Source organism: Bombus pascuorum, unplaced genomic scaffold (assembly GCF_905332965.1).
Source record: "Bombus pascuorum unplaced genomic scaffold, iyBomPasc1.1, whole genome shotgun sequence".
In the NCBI taxonomy this organism is placed as follows: Eukaryota; Metazoa; Arthropoda; class Insecta; order Hymenoptera; family Apidae; genus Bombus; species Bombus pascuorum.
The window spans coordinates 585,088-602,570 of record NW_026869742.1 but is presented as its reverse complement, the minus strand read 5'-3'; positions in this window follow the sequence as shown (position 1 = coordinate 602,570).

Below are 17,483 nucleotides of genomic sequence, written 5' to 3'. Positions count from 1 at the left end.
AACGCCGCCAAGTCCAGCGGCGTATTGTTTTTCGATTTTAATTTAAAAAAAAAAACGCCGCAAAGTCCAGCGGCGTATTGCTTTTCGATTTTAACTTAAAAAAAAACGCCGGCAAGTCCAGCGGCGTATTGCTTTTTGATTTTAATTTAAAAAAAAACGCCGCCAAGTCCGGCGGAGTATTGCTTTTCGATTTTAATTTAAAAAAAAAAACGCCGCCAAGTCCAGCGGCGTATTGCGTTTCGATTTTAATTTAAAAAAAAACGCCACCAAGTCCAGCGGCGTATTGTTTTTTCAGGCATACATGTTCAAGTCCAGCGGCGTATTGCTTTTCTATTTTAATAAAAAAAAAACGCCGCTAAGTCCAGCGGCGTATTGCTTTTCGATTTTAATTTAAAAAAAAACGCCGCCAAGTCCGGCGGAGTATTGCTTTTCGATTTTAATTTAAAAAAAAAAAACGCCGCCAAGTCCAGCGGCGTATTGCGTTTCGATTTTAATTTAAAAAAAAAAACGCCGCCAAGTCCAGCGGCGTATTGCTTTTCGATTTTAATTTAAAAAAAAACGCCGCCAAGTCCAGCGGCGTATTGCTTTTCGATTTTAATTTAAAAAAAAACGCCGCCAAGTCCAGCGGCGTATTGCTTTTCGATTTTAATTTAAAAAAAAAACGCCGCCAAGTCCAGCGGCGTATTGCTTTTCGATTTTAATTTAAAAAAAAAACGCCGCCAAGTCCAGCGGCGTATTGCTTTTTCAGGCATACATGTTCAAGTCCAGCGGCGTATTGCTTTTCTATTTTAATAAAAAAAAAACGCCGCTAAGTCCAGCGGCGTATTGCTTTTCGATTTTAATTTAAAAAAAAACGCCGCCAAGTCCAGCGGAGTATTGCTTTTCGATTTTAATTTAAAAAAAAAAACGCCGCCAAGTCCAGCGGCGTATTGCTTTTCGATTTTAATTTAAAAAAAAACGCCGCCAAGTCCAGCGGCGTATTGCTTTTCGATTTTAATTTAAAAAAAAACGCCGCCAAGTCCAGCGGCGTATTGCTTTTCGATTTTAATTTAAAAAAAAAACGCCGCCAAGTCCAGCGGCGTATTGCTTTTCGATTTTAATTTAAAAAAAAAACGCCGCCAAGTCCAGCGGCGTATTGCTTTTCTATTTTAATAAAAAAAAAACGCCGCTAAGTCCAGCGGCGTATTGCTTTTCGATTTTAATTTAAAAAAAAAACGCCGCCAAGTCCAGCGGCGTATTGCTGTTTCAGGCATACATGTTCAAGTCCAGCGGCGTATTGCTTTTCTATTTTAATTTAAAAAAAAACGCCGCCAAGTCCAGCGGCGTATTGCTTTTTCAGGCATACATGTTCAAGTCCTGCGGCGTATTGCTTTTCTATTTTAATAAAAAAAAAACGCCGCTAAGTCCAGCGGCGTATTGCTTTTCTATTTTAATTTAAAAAAAAACGCCGCCAAGTCCAGCGGCGTATTGCTTTTTCAGGCATACATGTTCAAGTCCTGCGGCGTATTGCTTTTCTATTTTAATAAAAAAAAAAACGCCGCTAAGTCCAGCGGCGTATTGCTTTTCGATTTTAATTTAAAAAAAAACGCCGCCAAGTCCAGCGGCGTATTGCTTTTCGATTTTAATTTAAAAAAAAAAACGCCACCAAGTCCAGCGGCGTATTGTTTTTTCAGGCATACATGTTCAAGTCCAGCGGCGTATTGCTTTTCTATTTTAATAAAAAAAAAAACGCCGCTAAGTCCAGCGGCGTATTGCTTTTCGATTTTAATTTAAAAAAAAACGCCGCCAAGTCCAGCGGCGTATTGCTTTTCGATTTTAATTTAAAAAAAAAAAACGCCACCAAGTCCAGCGGCGTATTGTTTTTTCAGGCATACATGTTCAAGTCCAGCGGCGTATTGCTTTTCGATTTTAATTTAAAAAAAAACGCCGCCAAGTCCAGCGGCGTATTGCTTTTCGATTTTAATTTAAAAAAAAAAACGCCACCAAGTCCAGCGGCGTATTGTTTTTTCAGGCATACATGTTCAAGTCCAGCGGCGTATTGCTTTTCGATTTTAATTTAAAAAAAAACGCCGCCAAGTCCAGCGGCGTATTGCTTTTTCAGGCATACATGTTCCAGTCCAGCGGCGTATTGCTTTTCTATTTTAATAAAAAAAAAACGCCGCTAAGTCCAGCGGCGTATTGCTTTTCGATTTTAATTTAAAAAAAAACGCCGCCAAGTCCAGCGGCGTATTGCTTTTCGATTTTAATTTAAAAAAAAACGCCGCCAAGTCCAGCGGCGTATTGCTTTTCGATTTTAATTTAAAAAAAAACGCCGCCAAGTTAAGCGGCTTATTGCTTTTTCAGGCATACATGTTCCAGTCCAGCGGCGTATTGCTTTTCTATTTTAATAAAAAAAAAACGCCGCTAAGTCCAGCGGCGTATTGCTTTTCGATTTTAATTTAAAAAAAAAACGCCGCCAAGTCCAGCGGCGTATTGCTTTTCTATTTTAATTTAAAAAAAAACGCCGCCAAGTCCAGCGGCGTATTGCTTTTCGATTTTAATTTAAAAAAAAAACGCCGCCAAGTCCAGCGGCGTATTGCTTTTTGATTTTAATTTAAAAAAAAACGCCGCCAAGTCCAGCGGCGTATTGCTTTTTCAGGCATACATGTTCCAGTCCAGCGGCGTATTGTTTTTCTATTTTAATAAAAAAAAAACGCTGCTAAGTCCAGCGGCGTATTGCTTTTCGATTTTAATTTAAAAAAAAAACGCCGCCAAGTCCAGCGGCGTATTGCTTTTCTATTTTAATTTAAAAAAAAAACGCCGCCAAGTCCAGCGGCGTATTGCTTTTCGATTTTAATTTAAAAAAAAACGCCGCCAAGTCCAGCGGCGTATTGCTTTTCGATTTTAATTTAAAAAAAAAACGCCGCCAAGTCCAGCGGCGTATTGCTTTTCGATTTTAATTTAAAAAAAAAACGCCGCCAAGTCCAGCGGCGTAATGCTTTTCGATTTTAATTTAAAAAAAAACGCCGCCAAGTCCAGCGGCGTATTGCTTTTCTATTTTAATAAAAAAAAAAACGCCGCTAAGTCCAGCGGCGTATTGCTTTTCGATTTTAATTTAAAAAAAAAACGCCGCCAAGTCCAGCGGCGTATTGCTTTTTCAGGCATACATGTTCAAGTTCTGCGGCGTATTGCTTTTCTATTTTAATAAAAAAAAAAACGCCGCTAAGTCCAGCGGCGTATTGCTTTTCGATTTTAATTTAAAAAAAAACGCCGCCAAGTCCAGCGGCGTATTGTTTTTCGATTTTAATTTAAAAAAAAAACGCCGCAAAGTCCAGCGGCGTATTGCTTTTCGATTTTAACTTAAAAAAAAACGCCGGCAAGTCCAGCGGCGTATTGCTTTTTGATTTTAATTTAAAAAAAAACGCCGCCAAGTCCGGCGGAGTATTGCTTTTCTATTTTAATTTAAAAAAAAAAACGCCGCCAAGTCCAGCGGCGTATTGCGTTTCGATTTTAATTTAAAAAAAAACGCCACCAAGTCCAGCGGCGTATTGTTTTTTCAGGCATACATGTTCAAGTCCAGCGGCGTATTGCTTTTCTATTTTAATAAAAAAAAAACGCCGCTAAGTCCAGCGGCGTATTGCTTTTCGATTTTAATTTAAAAAAAAACGCCGCCAAGTCCGGCGGAGTATTGCTTTTCGATTTTAATTTAAAAAAAAAAACGCCGCCAAGTCCAGCGGCGTATTGCGTTTCGATTTTAATTTAAAAAAAAAAACGCCGCCAAGTCCAGCGGCGTATTGCTTTTCGATTTTAATTTAAAAAAAAAACGCCGCCAAGTCCAGCGGCGTATTGCTTTTCGATTTTAATTTAAAAAAAAACGCCGCCAAGTCCAGCGGCGTATTGCTTTTCGATTTTAATTTAAAAAAAAAACGCCGCCAAGTCCAGCGGCGTATTGCTTTTCGATTTTAATTTAAAAAAAAACGCCGCCAAGTCCAGCGGCGTATTGCTTTTTCAGGCATACATGTTCAAGTCCAGCGGCGTATTGCTTTTCTATTTCAATAAAAAAAAAACGCCGCTAAGTCCAGCGGCGTATTGCTTTTCGATTTTAATTTAAAAAAAAACGCCGCCAAGTCCAGCGGAGTATTGCTTTTCTATTTTAATTTAAAAAAAAAAACGCCGCCAAGTCCAGCGGCGTATTGCTTTTCGATTTTAATTTAAAAAAAAAACGCCGCCAAGTCCAGCGGCGTATTGCTTTTCGATTTTAATTTAAAAAAAAAACGCCGCCAAGTCCAGCGGCGTATTGCTTTTCGATTTTAATTTAAAAAAAAACGCCGCCAAGTCCAGCGGCGTATTGCTTTTCGATTTTAATTTAAAAAAAAAACGCCGCCAAGTCCAGCGGCGTATTGCTTTTCTATTTTAATAAAAAAAAAAACGCCGCTAAGTCCAGCGGCGTATTGCTTTTCGATTTTAATTTAAAAAAAAACGCCGCCAAGTCCAGCGGCGTATTGCTGTTTCAGGCATACATGTTCAAGTCCAGCGGCGTATTGCTTTTCTATTTTAATTTAAAAAAAAACGCCGCCAAGTCCAGCGGCGTATTGCTTTTTCAGGCATACATGTTCAAGTCCTGCGGCGTATTGCTTTTCTATTTTAATAAAAAAAAAACGCCGCTAAGTCCAGCGGCGTATTGCTTTTCTATTTTAATTTAAAAAAAAAACGCCGCCAAGTCCAGCGGCGTATTGCTTTTTCAGGCATACATGTTCAAGTCCTGCGGCGTATTGCTTTTCTATTTTAATAAAAAAAAAACGCCGCTAAGTCCAGCGGCGTATTGCTTTTCGATTTTAATTTAAAAAAAAACGCCGCCAAGTCCAGCGGCGTATTGCTTTTCGATTTTAATTTAAAAAAAAAAACGCCACCAAGTCCAGCGGCGTATTGTTTTTTCAGGCATACATGTTCAAGTCCAGCGGCGTATTGCTTTTCTATTTTAATAAAAAAAAAACGCCGCTAAGTCCAGCGGCGTATTGCTTTTCGATTTTAATTTAAAAAAAAACGCCGCCAAGTCCAGCGGCGTATTGCTTTTCGATTTTAATTTAAAAAAAAAAACGCCACCAAGTCCAGCGGCGTATTGTTTTTTCAGGCATACATGTTCAAGTCCAGCGGCGTATTGCTTTTCGATTTTAATTTAAAAAAAAACGCCGCCAAGTCCAGCGGCGTATTGCTTTTTCAGGCATACATGTTCCAGTCCAGCGGCGTATTGCTTTTCTATTTTAATAAAAAAAAAACGCCGCTAAGTCCAGCGGCGTATTGCTTTTCGATTTTAATTTAAAAAAAAACGCCGCCAAGTCCAGCGGCGTATTGCTTTTCGATTTTAATTTAAAAAAAAAAACGCCACCAAGTCCAGCGGCGTATTGTTTTTTCAGGCATACATGTTCAAGTCCAGCGGCGTATTGCTTTTCGATTTTAATTTAAAAAAAAACGCCGCCAAGTCCAGCGGCGTATTGCTTTTTCAGGCATACATGTTCCAGTCCAGCGGCGTATTGCTTTTCTATTTTAATAAAAAAAAAACGCCGCTAAGTCCAGCGGCGTATTGCTTTTCGATTTTAATTTAAAAAGAAAAACGCCACCAAGTCCAGCGGCGAATTGCTTTTCGATTTTAATTTAAAAAAAAAAACGCCACCAAGTCCAGCGGCGTATTGTTTTTTCAGGCATACATGTTCAAGTCCAGCGGCGTATTGCTTTTCTATTTTAATAAAAAAAAAACGCCGCTAAGTCCAGCGGCGTATTGCTTTTCGATTTTAATTTAAAAAAAAACGCCGCCAAGTCCAGCGGCGTATTGCTTTTCGATTTTAATTTAAAAAAAAACGCCGCCAAGTTAAGCGGCTTATTGCTTTTTCAGGCATACATGTTCCAGTCCAGCGGCGTATTGCTTTTCTATTTTAATAAAAAAAAAACGCCGCTAAGTCCAGCGGCGTATTGCTTTTCGATTTTAATTTAAAAAAAAAACGCCGCCAAGTCCAGCGGCGTATTGCTTTTTCAGGCATACATGTTCAAGTCCTGCGGCGTATTGCTTTTCTATTTTAATAAAAAAAAAAACGCCGCTAAGTCCAGCGGCGTATTGCTTTTCTATTTTAATTTAAAAAAAAACGCCGCCAAGTCCAGCGGCGTATTGCTTTTTCAGGCATACATGTTCAAGTCCTGCGGCGTATTGCTTTTCTATTTTAATAAAAAAAAAACGCCGCTAAGTCCAGCGGCGTATTGCTTTTCGATTTTAATTTAAAAAAAAACGCCGCCAAGTCCAGCGGCGTATTGCTTTTCGATTTTAATTTAAAAAAAAAAACGCCACCAAGTCCAGCGGCGTATTGTTTTTTCAGGCATACATGTTCAAGTCCAGCGGCGTATTGCTTTTCTATTTTAATAAAAAAAAAACGCCGCTAAGTCCAGCGGCGTATTGCTTTTCGATTTTAATTTAAAAAAAAACGCCGCCAAGTCCAGCGGCGTATTGCTTTTCGATTTTAATTTAAAAAAAAAAACGCCACCAAGTCCAGCGGCGTATTGTTTTTTCAGGCATACATGTTCAAGTCCAGCGGCGTATTGCTTTTCGATTTTAATTTAAAAAAAAACGCCGCCAAGTCCAGCGGCGTATTGCTTTTCGATTTTAATTTAAAAAAAAAAACGCCACCAAGTCCAGCGGCGTATTGTTTTTTCAGGCATACATGTTCAAGTCCAGCGGCGTATTGCTTTTCGATTTTAATTTAAAAAAAAACGCCGCCAAGTCCAGCGGCGTATTGCTTTTTCAGGCATACATGTTCAAGTCCAGCGGCGTATTGCTTTTCTATTTTAATAAAAAAAAAACGCCGCTAAGTCCAGCGGCGTATTGCTTTTCGATTTTAATTTAAAAAAAAACGCCGCCAAGTCCAGCGGCGTATTGCTTTTCGATTTTAATTTAAAAAAAAACGCCGCCAAGTCCAGCGGCGTATTGCTTTTCGATTTTAATTTAAAAAAAAACGCCGCCAAGTTAAGCGGCTTATTGCTTTTTCAGGCATACATGTTCCAGTCCAGCGGCGTATTGCTTTTCTATTTTAATAAAAAAAAAACGCCGCTAAGTCCAGCGGCGTATTGCTTTTCGATTTTAATTTAAAAAAAAAACGCCGCCAAGTCCAGCGGCGTATTGCTTTTCTATTTTAATTTAAAAAAAAACGCCGCCAAGTCCAGCGGCGTATTGCTTTTCGATTTTAATTTAAAAAAAAAACGCCGCCAAGTCCAGCGGCGTATTGCTTTTCGATTTTAATTTAAAAAAAAACGCCGCCAAGTCCAGCGGCGTATTGCTTTTTCAGGCATACATGTTCCAGTCCAGCGGCGTATTGTTTTTCTATTTTAATAAAAAAAAAACGCTGCTAAGTCCAGCGGCGTATTGCTTTTCGATTTTAATTTAAAAAAAAAACGCCGCCAAGTCCAGCGGCGTATTGCTTTTCTATTTTAATTTAAAAAAAAACGCCGCCAAGTCCAGCGGCGTATTGCTTTTCGATTTTAATTTAAAAAAAAAACGCCGCCAAGTCCAGCGGCGTATTGCTTTTCGATTTTAATTTAAAAAAAAAACGCCGCCAAGTCCAGCGGCGTATTGCTTTTCGATTTTAATTTAAAAAAAAAACGCCGCCAAGTCCAGCGGCGTAATGCTTTTCGATTTTAATTTAAAAAAAAACGCCGCCAAGTCCAGCGGCGTATTGCTTTTCTATTTTAATAAAAAAAAAAACGCCGCTAAGTCCAGCGGCGTATTGCTTTTCGATTTTAATTTAAAAAAAAACGCCGCCAAGTCCAGCGGCGTATTGCTTTTTCAGGCATACATGTTCAAGTTCTGCGGCGTATTGCTTTTCTATTTTAATAAAAAAAAAACGCCGCTAAGTCCAGCGGCGTATTGCTTTTCGATTTTAATTTAAAAAAAAACGCCGCCAAGTCCAGCGGCGTATTGTTTTTCGATTTTAATTTAAAAAAAAAACGCCGCAAAGTCCAGCGGCGTATTGCTTTTCGATTTTAACTTAAAAAAAAACGCCGGCAAGTCCAGCGGCGTATTGCTTTTTGATTTTAATTTAAAAAAAAACGCCGCCAAGTCCGGCGGAGTATTGCTTTTCGATTTTAATTTAAAAAAAAAAACGCCGCCAAGTCCAGCGGCGTATTGCGTTTCGATTTTAATTTAAAAAAAAACGCCACCAAGTCCAGCGGCGTATTGTTTTTTCAGGCATACATGTTCAAGTCCAGCGGCGTATTGCTTTTCTATTTTAATAAAAAAAAAACGCCGCTAAGTCCAGCGGCGTATTGCTTTTCGATTTTAATTTAAAAAAAAACGCCGCCAAGTCCGGCGGAGTATTGCTTTTCGATTTTAATTTAAAAAAAAAAACGCCGCCAAGTCCAGCGGCGTATTGCGTTTCGATTTTAATTTAAAAAAAAAACGCCGCCAAGTCCAGCGGCGTATTGCTTTTCGATTTTAATTTAAAAAAAAACGCCGCCAAGTCCAGCGGCGTATTGCTTTTCGATTTTAATTTAAAAAAAAACGCCGCCAAGTCCAGCGGCGTATTGCTTTTCGATTTTAATTTAAAAAAAAAACGCCGCCAAGTCCAGCGGCGTATTGCTTTTCGATTTTAATTTAAAAAAAAACGCCGCCAAGTCCAGCGGCGTATTGCTTTTTCAGGCATACATGTTCAAGTCCAGCGGCGTATTGCTTTTCTATTTTAATAAAAAAAAAACGCCGCTAAGTCCAGCGGCGTATTGCTTTTCGATTTTAATTTAAAAAAAAACGCCGCCAAGTCCAGCGGAGTATTGCTTTTCGATTTTAATTTAAAAAAAAAAACGCCGCCAAGTCCAGCGGCGTATTGCTTTTCGATTTTAATTTAAAAAAAAACGCCGCCAAGTCCAGCGGCGTATTGCTTTTCGATTTTAATTTAAAAAAAAAACGCCGCCAAGTCCAGCGGCGTATTGCTTTTCGATTTTAATTTAAAAAAAAACGCCGCCAAGTCCAGCGGCGTATTGCTTTTCGATTTTAATTTAAAAAAAAAACGCCGCCAAGTCCAGCGGCGTATTGCTTTTCTATTTTAATAAAAAAAAAAACGCCGCTAAGTCCAGCGGCGTATTGCTTTTCGATTTTAATTTAAAAAAAAACGCCGCCAAGTCCAGCGGCGTATTGCTGTTTCAGGCATACATGTTCAAGTCCAGCGGCGTATTGCTTTTCTATTTTAATTTAAAAAAAAACGCCGCCAAGTCCAGCGGCGTATTGCTTTTTCAGGCATACATGTTCAAGTCCTGCGGCGTATTGCTTTTCTATTTTAATAAAAAAAAAACGCCGCTAAGTCCAGCGGCGTATTGCTTTTCTATTTTAATTTAAAAAAAAACGCCGCCAAGTCCAGCGGCGTATTGCTTTTTCAGGCATACATGTTCAAGTCCTGCGGCGTATTGCTTTTCTATTTTAATAAAAAAAAAACGCCGCTAAGTCCAGCGGCGTATTGCTTTTCGATTTTAATTTAAAAAAAAACGCCGCCAAGTCCAGCGGCGTATTGCTTTTCGATTTTAATTTAAAAAAAAAAACGCCACCAAGTCCAGCGGCGTATTGTTTTTTCAGGCATACATGTTCAAGTCCAGCGGCGTATTGCTTTTCTATTTTAATAAAAAAAAAACGCCGCTAAGTCCAGCGGCGTATTGCTTTTCGATTTTAATTTAAAAAAAAACGCCGCCAAGTCCAGCGGCGTATTGCTTTTCGATTTTAATTTAAAAAAAAAAACGCCACCAAGTCCAGCGGCGTATTGTTTTTTCAGGCATACATGTTCAAGTCCAGCGGCGTATTGCTTTTCGATTTTAATTTAAAAAAAAACGCCGCCAAGTCCAGCGGCGTATTGCTTTTTCAGGCATACATGTTCCAGTCCAGCGGCGTATTGCTTTTCTATTTTAATAAAAAAAAAACGCCGCTAAGTCCAGCGGCGTATTGCTTTTCGATTTTAATTTAAAAAAAAACGCCGCCAAGTCCAGCGGCGTATTGCTTTTCGATTTTAATTTAAAAAAAAAAACGCCACCAAGTCCAGCGGCGTATTGTTTTTTCAGGCATACATGTTCAAGTCCAGCGGCGTATTGCTTTTCGATTTTAATTTAAAAAAAAACGCCGCCAAGTCCAGCGGCGTATTGCTTTTTCAGGCATACATGTTCCAGTCCAGCGGCGTATTGCTTTTCTATTTTAATAAAAAAAAAACGCCGCTAAGTCCAGCGGCGTATTGCTTTTCGATTTTAATTTAAAAAGAAAAACGCCACCAAGTCCAGCGGCGAATTGCTTTTCGATTTTAATTTAAAAAAAAAAACGCCACCAAGTCCAGCGGCGTATTGTTTTTTCAGGCATACATGTTCAAGTCCAGCGGCGTATTGCTTTTCTATTTTAATAAAAAAAAAACGCCGCTAAGTCCAGCGGCGTATTGCTTTTCGATTTTAATTTAAAAAAAAACGCCGCCAAGTCCAGCGGCGTATTGCTTTTCGATTTTAATTTAAAAAAAAACGCCGCCAAGTTAAGCGGCTTATTGCTTTTTCAGGCATACATGTTCCAGTCCAGCGGCGTATTGCTTTTCTATTTTAATAAAAAAAAAACGCCGCTAAGTCCAGCGGCGTATTGCTTTTCGATTTTAATTTAAAAAAAAAACGCCGCCAAGTCCAGCGGCGTATTGCTTTTCTATTTTAATTTAAAAAAAAACGCCGCCAAGTCCAGCGGCGTATTGCTTTTCGATTTTAATTTAAAAAAAAACGCCGCCAAGTCCAGCGGCGTATTGCTTTTCGATTTTAATTTAAAAAAAAACGCCGCCAAGTCCAGCGGCGTATTGCTTTTTCAGGCATACATGTTCCAGTCCAGCGGCGTATTGTTTTTCTATTTTAATAAAAAAAAAACGCTGCTAAGTCCAGCGGCGTATTGCTTTTCGATTTTAATTTAAAAAAAAAACGCCGCCAAGTCCAGCGGCGTATTGCTTTTCTATTTTAATTTAAAAAAAAACGCCGCCAAGTCCAGCGGCGTATTGCTTTTCGATTTTAATTTAAAAAAAAACGCCGCCAAGTCCAGCGGCGTATTGCTTTTCGATTTTAATTTAAAAAAAAAAACGCCGCCAAGTCCAGCGGCGTATTGCTTTTCGATTTTAATTTAAAAAAAAAACGCCGCCAAGTCCAGCGGCGTAATGCTTTTCGATTTTAATTTAAAAAAAAACGCCGCCAAGTCCAGCGGCGTATTGCTTTTCTATTTTAATAAAAAAAAAACGCCGCTAAGTCCAGCGGCGTATTGCTTTTCGATTTTAATTTAAAAAAAAACGCCGCCAAGTCCAGCGGCGTATTGCTTTTTCAGGCATACATGTTCAAGTCCAGCGGCGTATTGCTTTTCTATTTTAATTTAAAAAAAAACGCCGCCAAGTCCAGCGGCGTATTGCTTTTTCAGGCATACATGTTCAAGTCCTGCGGCGTATTGCTTTTCTATTTTAATAAAAAAAAAACGCCGCTAAGTCCAGCGGCGTATTGCTTTTCGATTTTAATTTAAAAAAAAACGCCGTCAAGTCCAGCGGCGTATTGCTTTTTGATTTTGATTTAAAAAAAAACGCCACCAAGTCCAGCGGCGTATTGTTTTTTCAGGCATACATGTTCAAGTCCAGCGGCGTATTGCTTTTCTATTTTAATAAAAAAAAAACGCCGCTAAGTCCAGCGGCGTATTGCTTTTCGATTTTAATTTAAAAAAAAACGCCGCCAAGTCCAGCGGCGTATTGCTTTTCGATTTTAATTTAAAAAAAAAACGCCGCCAAGTCCAGCGGCGTATTGCTTTTCGATTTTAATTTAAAAAAAAACGCCGCCAAGTCCAGCGGCGTATTGCTTTTTCAGGCATACATGTTCAAGTCCAGCGGCGTATTGCTTTTCGATTTTAATTTAAAAAAAAACGCCGCCAAGTCCAGCGGCGTATTGCTTTTCGATTTTAATTTAAAAAAAAAACGCCGCCAAGTCCAGCGGCGTATTGCTTTTCGATTTTAATTTAAAAAAAAAAACGCCGCCAAGTCCAGCGGCGTAATGCTTTTCGATTTTAATTTAAAAAAAAACGCCGCCAAGTCCAGCGGCGTATTGCTTTTCTATTTTAATAAAAAAAAAACGCCGCTAAGTCCAGCGGCGTATTGCTTTTCGATTTTAATTTAAAAAAAAACGCCGCCAAGTCCAGCGGCGTATTGCTTTTTCAGGCATACATGTTCAAGTTCTGCGGCGTATTGCTTTTCTATTTTAATAAAAAAAAAACGCCGCTAAGTCCAGCGGCGTATTGCTTTTCGATTTTAATTTAAAAAAAAACGCCGCCAAGTCCAGCGGCGTATTGCTTTTCGATTTTAATTTAAAAAAAAAAACGCCACCAAGTCCAGCGGCGTATTGTTTTTTCAGGCATACATGTTCAAGTCCAGCGGCGTATTGCTTTTCTATTTTAATAAAAAAAAAACGCCGCTAAGTCCAGCGGCGTATTGCTTTTCGATTTTAATTTAAAAAAAAAACGCCGCCAAGTCCAGCGGCGTATTGCTTTTCGATTTTAATTTAAAAAAAAAAACGCCACCAAGTCCAGCGGCGTATTGTTTTTTCAGGCATACATGTTCAAGTCCAGCGGCGTATTGCTTTTCTATTTTAATAAAAAAAAAACGCCGCTAAGTCCAGCGGCGTATTGCTTTTCGATTTTAATTTAAAAAAAAACGCCGCCAAGTCCAGCGGCGTATTGCTTTTCGATTTTAATTTAAAAAAAAACGCCGCCAAGTCCAGCGGCGTATTGCTTTTTCAGGCATACATGTTCCAGTCCAGCGGCGTATTGCTTTTCTATTTTAATAAAAAAAAAACGCCGCTAAGTCCAGCGGCGTATTGCTTTTCGATTTTAATTTAAAAAAAAAACGCCGCCAAGTCCAGCGGCGTATTGCTTTTCGATTTTAATTTAAAAAAAAAACGCCGCCAATTCCAGCGGCGTATTGCTTTTCGATTTTAATTTAAAAAAAAACGCCGCCAAGTCCAGCGGAGTATTGCTTTTCGATTTTAATTTAAAAAAAAAAACGCCGCCAAGTCCAGCGGCGTATTGCTTTTCGATTTTAATTTAAAAAAAAACGCCGCCAAGTCCAGCGGCGTATTGCTTTTCGATTTTAATTTAAAAAAAAACGCCGCCAAGTTAAGCGGCTTATTGCTTTTTCAGGCATACATGTTCCAGTCCAGCGGCGTATTGCTTTTCTATTTTAATAAAAAAAAAACGCCGCTAAGTCCAGCGGCGTATTGCTTTTCGATTTTAATTTAAAAAAAAACGCCGCCAAGTCCAGCGGCGTATTGCTTTTCGATTTTAATTTAAAAAAAAAAACGCCACCAAGTCCAGCGGCGTATTGTTTTTTCAGGCATACATGTTCAAGTCAGCGGCGTATTGCTTTTCTATTTTAATAAAAAAATAACACCGCTAAGTCCAGCGGCGTATTGCTTTTCGATTTTAATTTAAAAAAAAACGCCGCCAAGTCCAGCGGCGTATTGCTTTTTCAGGCATACATGTTCCAGTCCAGCGGCGTATTGCTTTTCTATTTTAATAAAAAAAAAACGCCGCTAAGTCCAGCGGCGTATTGCTTTTCGATTTTAATTTAAAAAAAAAACGCCGCCAAGTCCAGCGGCGTATTGCTTTTCGATTTTAATTTAAAAAAAAAACGCCGCCAATTCCAGCGGCGTATTGCTTTTCGATTTTAATTTAAAAAAAAACGCCGCCAAGTCCAGCGGAGTATTGCTTTTCGATTTTAATTTAAAAAAAAAAACGCCGCCAAGTCCAGCGGCGTATTGCTTTTCGATTTTAATTTAAAAAAAAACGCCGCCAAGTCCAGCGGCGTATTGCTTTTCGATTTTAATTTAAAAAAAAACGCCGCCAAGTTAAGCGGCTTATTGCTTTTTCAGGCATACATGTTCCAGTCCAGCGGCGTATTGCTTTTCTATTTTAATAAAAAAAAAACGCCGCTAAGTCCAGCGGCGTATTGCTTTTCGATTTTAATTTAAAAAAAAGACGCCGCCAAGTCCAGCGGCGTATTGCTTTTATATTTTAATTTAAAAAAAAACGCCGCCAAGTCCAGCGGCGTATTGCTTTTCGATTTTAATTTAAAAAAAAACGCCGCCAAGTCCAGCGGCGTATTGCTTTTCGATTTTAATTTAAAAAAAAACGCCGCCAAGTCCAGCGGCGTATTGCTTTTTCAGGCATACATGTTCCAGTCCAGCGGCGTATTGTTTTTTCAGGCATACATGTTCAAGTCAGCGGCGTATTGCTTTTCTATTTTAATAAAAAAAAAACACCGCTAAGTCCAGCGGCGTATTGCTTTTCGATTTTAATTTAAAAAAAAACGCCGCCAAGTCCAGCGGCGTATTGCTTTTTCAGGCATACATGTTCCAGTCCAGCGGCGTATTGCTTTTCTATTTTAATAAAAAAAAAACGCCGCTAAGTCCAGCGGCGTATTGCTTTTCGATTTTAATTTAAAAAAAAAACGCCGCCAAGTCCAGCGGCGTATTGCTTTTCGATTTTAATTTAAAAAAAAAACGCCGCCAATTCCAGCGGCGTATTGCTTTTCGATTTTAATTTAAAAAAAAACGCCGCCAAGTCCAGCGGAGTATTGCTTTTCGATTTTATTTTAAAAAAAAAAACGCCGCCAAGTCCAGCGGCGTATTGCTTTTCGATTTTAATTTAAAAAAAAACGCCGCCAAGTCCAGCGGCGTATTGCTTTTCGATTTTAATTTAAAAAAAAACGCCGCCAAGTTAAGCGGCTTATTGCTTTTTCAGGCATACATGTTCCAGTCCAGCGACGTATTGCTTTTCTATTTTAATAAAAAAAAAACGCCGCTAAGTCCAGCGGCGTATTGCTTTTCGATTTTAATTTAAAAAAAAAACGCCGCCAAGTCCAGCGGCGTATTGCTTTTCTATTTTAATTTAAAAAAAAACGCCGCCAAGTCCAGCAGCGTATTGCTTTTCGATTTTAATTTAAAAAAAAACGCCGCCAAGTCCAGCGGCGTATTGCTTTTCGATTTTAATTTAAAAAAAAACGCCGCCAAGTCCAGCGGCGTATTGCTTTTTCAGGCATACATGTTCCAGTCCAGCGGCGTATTGTTTTTCTATTTTAATAAAAAAAAAACGCTGCTAAGTCCAGCGGCGTATTGCTTTTCGATTTTAATTTAAAAAAAAAACGCCGCCAAGTCCAGCGGCGTATTGCTTTTCTATTTTAATTTAAAAAAAAACGCCGCCAAGTCCAGCGGCGTATTGCTTTTCTATTTTAATTTAAAAAAAAACGCCGCCAAGTCCAGCGGCGTATTGCTTTTCGATTTTAATTTAAAAAAAAACGCCGCCAAGTCCAGCGGCGTATTGCTTTTCGATTTTAATTTAAAAAAAAACGCCGCCAAGTCCAGCGGCGTATTGCTTTTTCAGGCATACATGTTCCAGTCCAGCGGCGTATTGTTTTTCTATTTTAATAAAAAAAAAACGCTGCTAAGTCCAGCGGCGTATTGCTTTTCGATTTTAATTTAAAAAAAAAACGGCGCCAAGTCCAGCGGCGTATTGCTTTTCTATTTTAATTTAAAAAAAAACGCCGCCAAGTCCAGCGGCGTATTGCTTTTCGATTTTAATTTAAAAAAAAACGCCGCCAAGTCCAGCGGCGTATTGCTTTTTGATTTTGATTTAAAAAAAAAACGCCGCCAATTCCAGCGGCGTATTGCTTTTCGATTTTAATTTAAAAAAAAACGAAGCCAAGTCCAGCGGCGTATTGCTTTTCGATTTTAATTTAAAAAAAAACGCCGCCAAGTCCAGCGGCGTATTGCTTTTCTATTTTAATAAAAAAAAAACGCCGCTAAGTCCAGCGGCGTATTGCTTTTCGATTTTAATTTAAAAAAAAACGCCGCCAAGTCCAGCGGCGTATTGCTTTTCGATTTTAATTTAAAAAAAAACGCCGCCAAGTCCAGCGGCGTATTGCTTTTCGATTTTAATTTAAAAAAAAACGCCGCCAAGTCCAGCGGCGTATTGCTTTTCGATTTTAATTTAAAGAAAAACGCCACCAAGTCCAGCGGCGTATTGCTTTTCGATTTTAATTTAAAAAAAAACGCCGCCAAGTCCAGCGGCGTATTGCTTTTCGATTTTAATTTAAAAAAAAACGCCGCCAAGTCCAGCGGCGTATTGCTTTTTCAGGCATACATGTTCAAGTCCAGCGGCGTATTGCTTTTCTATTTTAATAAAAAAAAAACGCCGCTAAGTCCAGCGGCGTATTGCTTTTCGATTTTAATTTAAAAAAAAACGCCGCCAAGTCCAGCGGAGTATTGCTTTTCGATTTTAATTTAAAAAAAAAAACGCCGCCAAGTCCAGCGGCGTATTGCTTTTCGATTTTAATTTAAAAAAAAAAACGCCGCATAGTCCAGCGGCGTATTGCTTTTCGATTTTAATTTAAAAAAAAACGCCGCCAAGTACAGCGGCGTATTGCTTTTCGATTTTAATTTAAAAAAAAAACGCCGCCAAGTCCAGCGGCGTATTGCTTTTCGATTTTAATTTAAAAAAAAACGCCGCTAAGTCCAGCGGCGTATTGCTTTTCGATTTTAATTTAAAAAAAAAACGCCGCCAAGTCCAGCGGCGTATTGCTTTTCTATTTTAATTTAAAAAAAAACGCCGCCAAGTCCAGCGGCGTATTGCTTTTCGATTTTAATTTAAAAAAAAACGCCGCCAAGTCCAGCGGCGTATTGCTTTTCGATTTTAATTTAAAAAAAAAACGCCGCCAAGTCCAGCGGCGTATTGCTTTTTCAGGCATACATGTTCCAGTCCAGCGGCGTATTGTTTTTCTATTTTAATAAAAAAAAAACGCTGCTAAGTCCAGCGGCGTATTGCTTTTCGATTTTAATTTAAAAAAAAAACGCCGCCAAGTCCAGCGGCGTATTGCTTTTCTATTTTAATTTAAAAAAAAACGCCGCCAAGTCCAGCGGCGTATTGCTTTTCGATTTTAATTTAAAAAAAAACGCCGCCAAGTCCAGCGGCGTATTGCTTTTTGATTTTGATTTAAAAAAAAACGCCGCCAATTCCAGCGGCGTATTGCTTTTCGATTTTAATTTAAAAAAAAACGAAGCCAAGTCCAGCGGCGTATTGCTTTTCGATTTTAATTTAAAAAAAAACGCCGCCAAGTCCAGCGGCGTATTGCTTTTCTATTTTAATAAAAAAAAAACGCCGCTAAGTCCAGCGGCGTATTGCTTTTCGATTTTAATTTAAAAAAAAACGCCGCCAAGTCCAGCGGCGTATTGCTTTTCGACCATCGGTGTCTTTGTCGGTGGGGGTTGCTCTTTTGGTTTGATCAGATGAGTGTGTTGATTTTGTGGTGTCCGCGGCCTCCTAGGTGGGGCGAGGGGGCTGTTTGTTCGTGTGTCGTTTGATTTTTCTTGGGTGTGTGGTGTTCCCAATGTGGACGTAGTCCTCCTGTTTGCTTTGATTCGCATTTCATTGTTCTTCCTTCTTATGGCTTCCA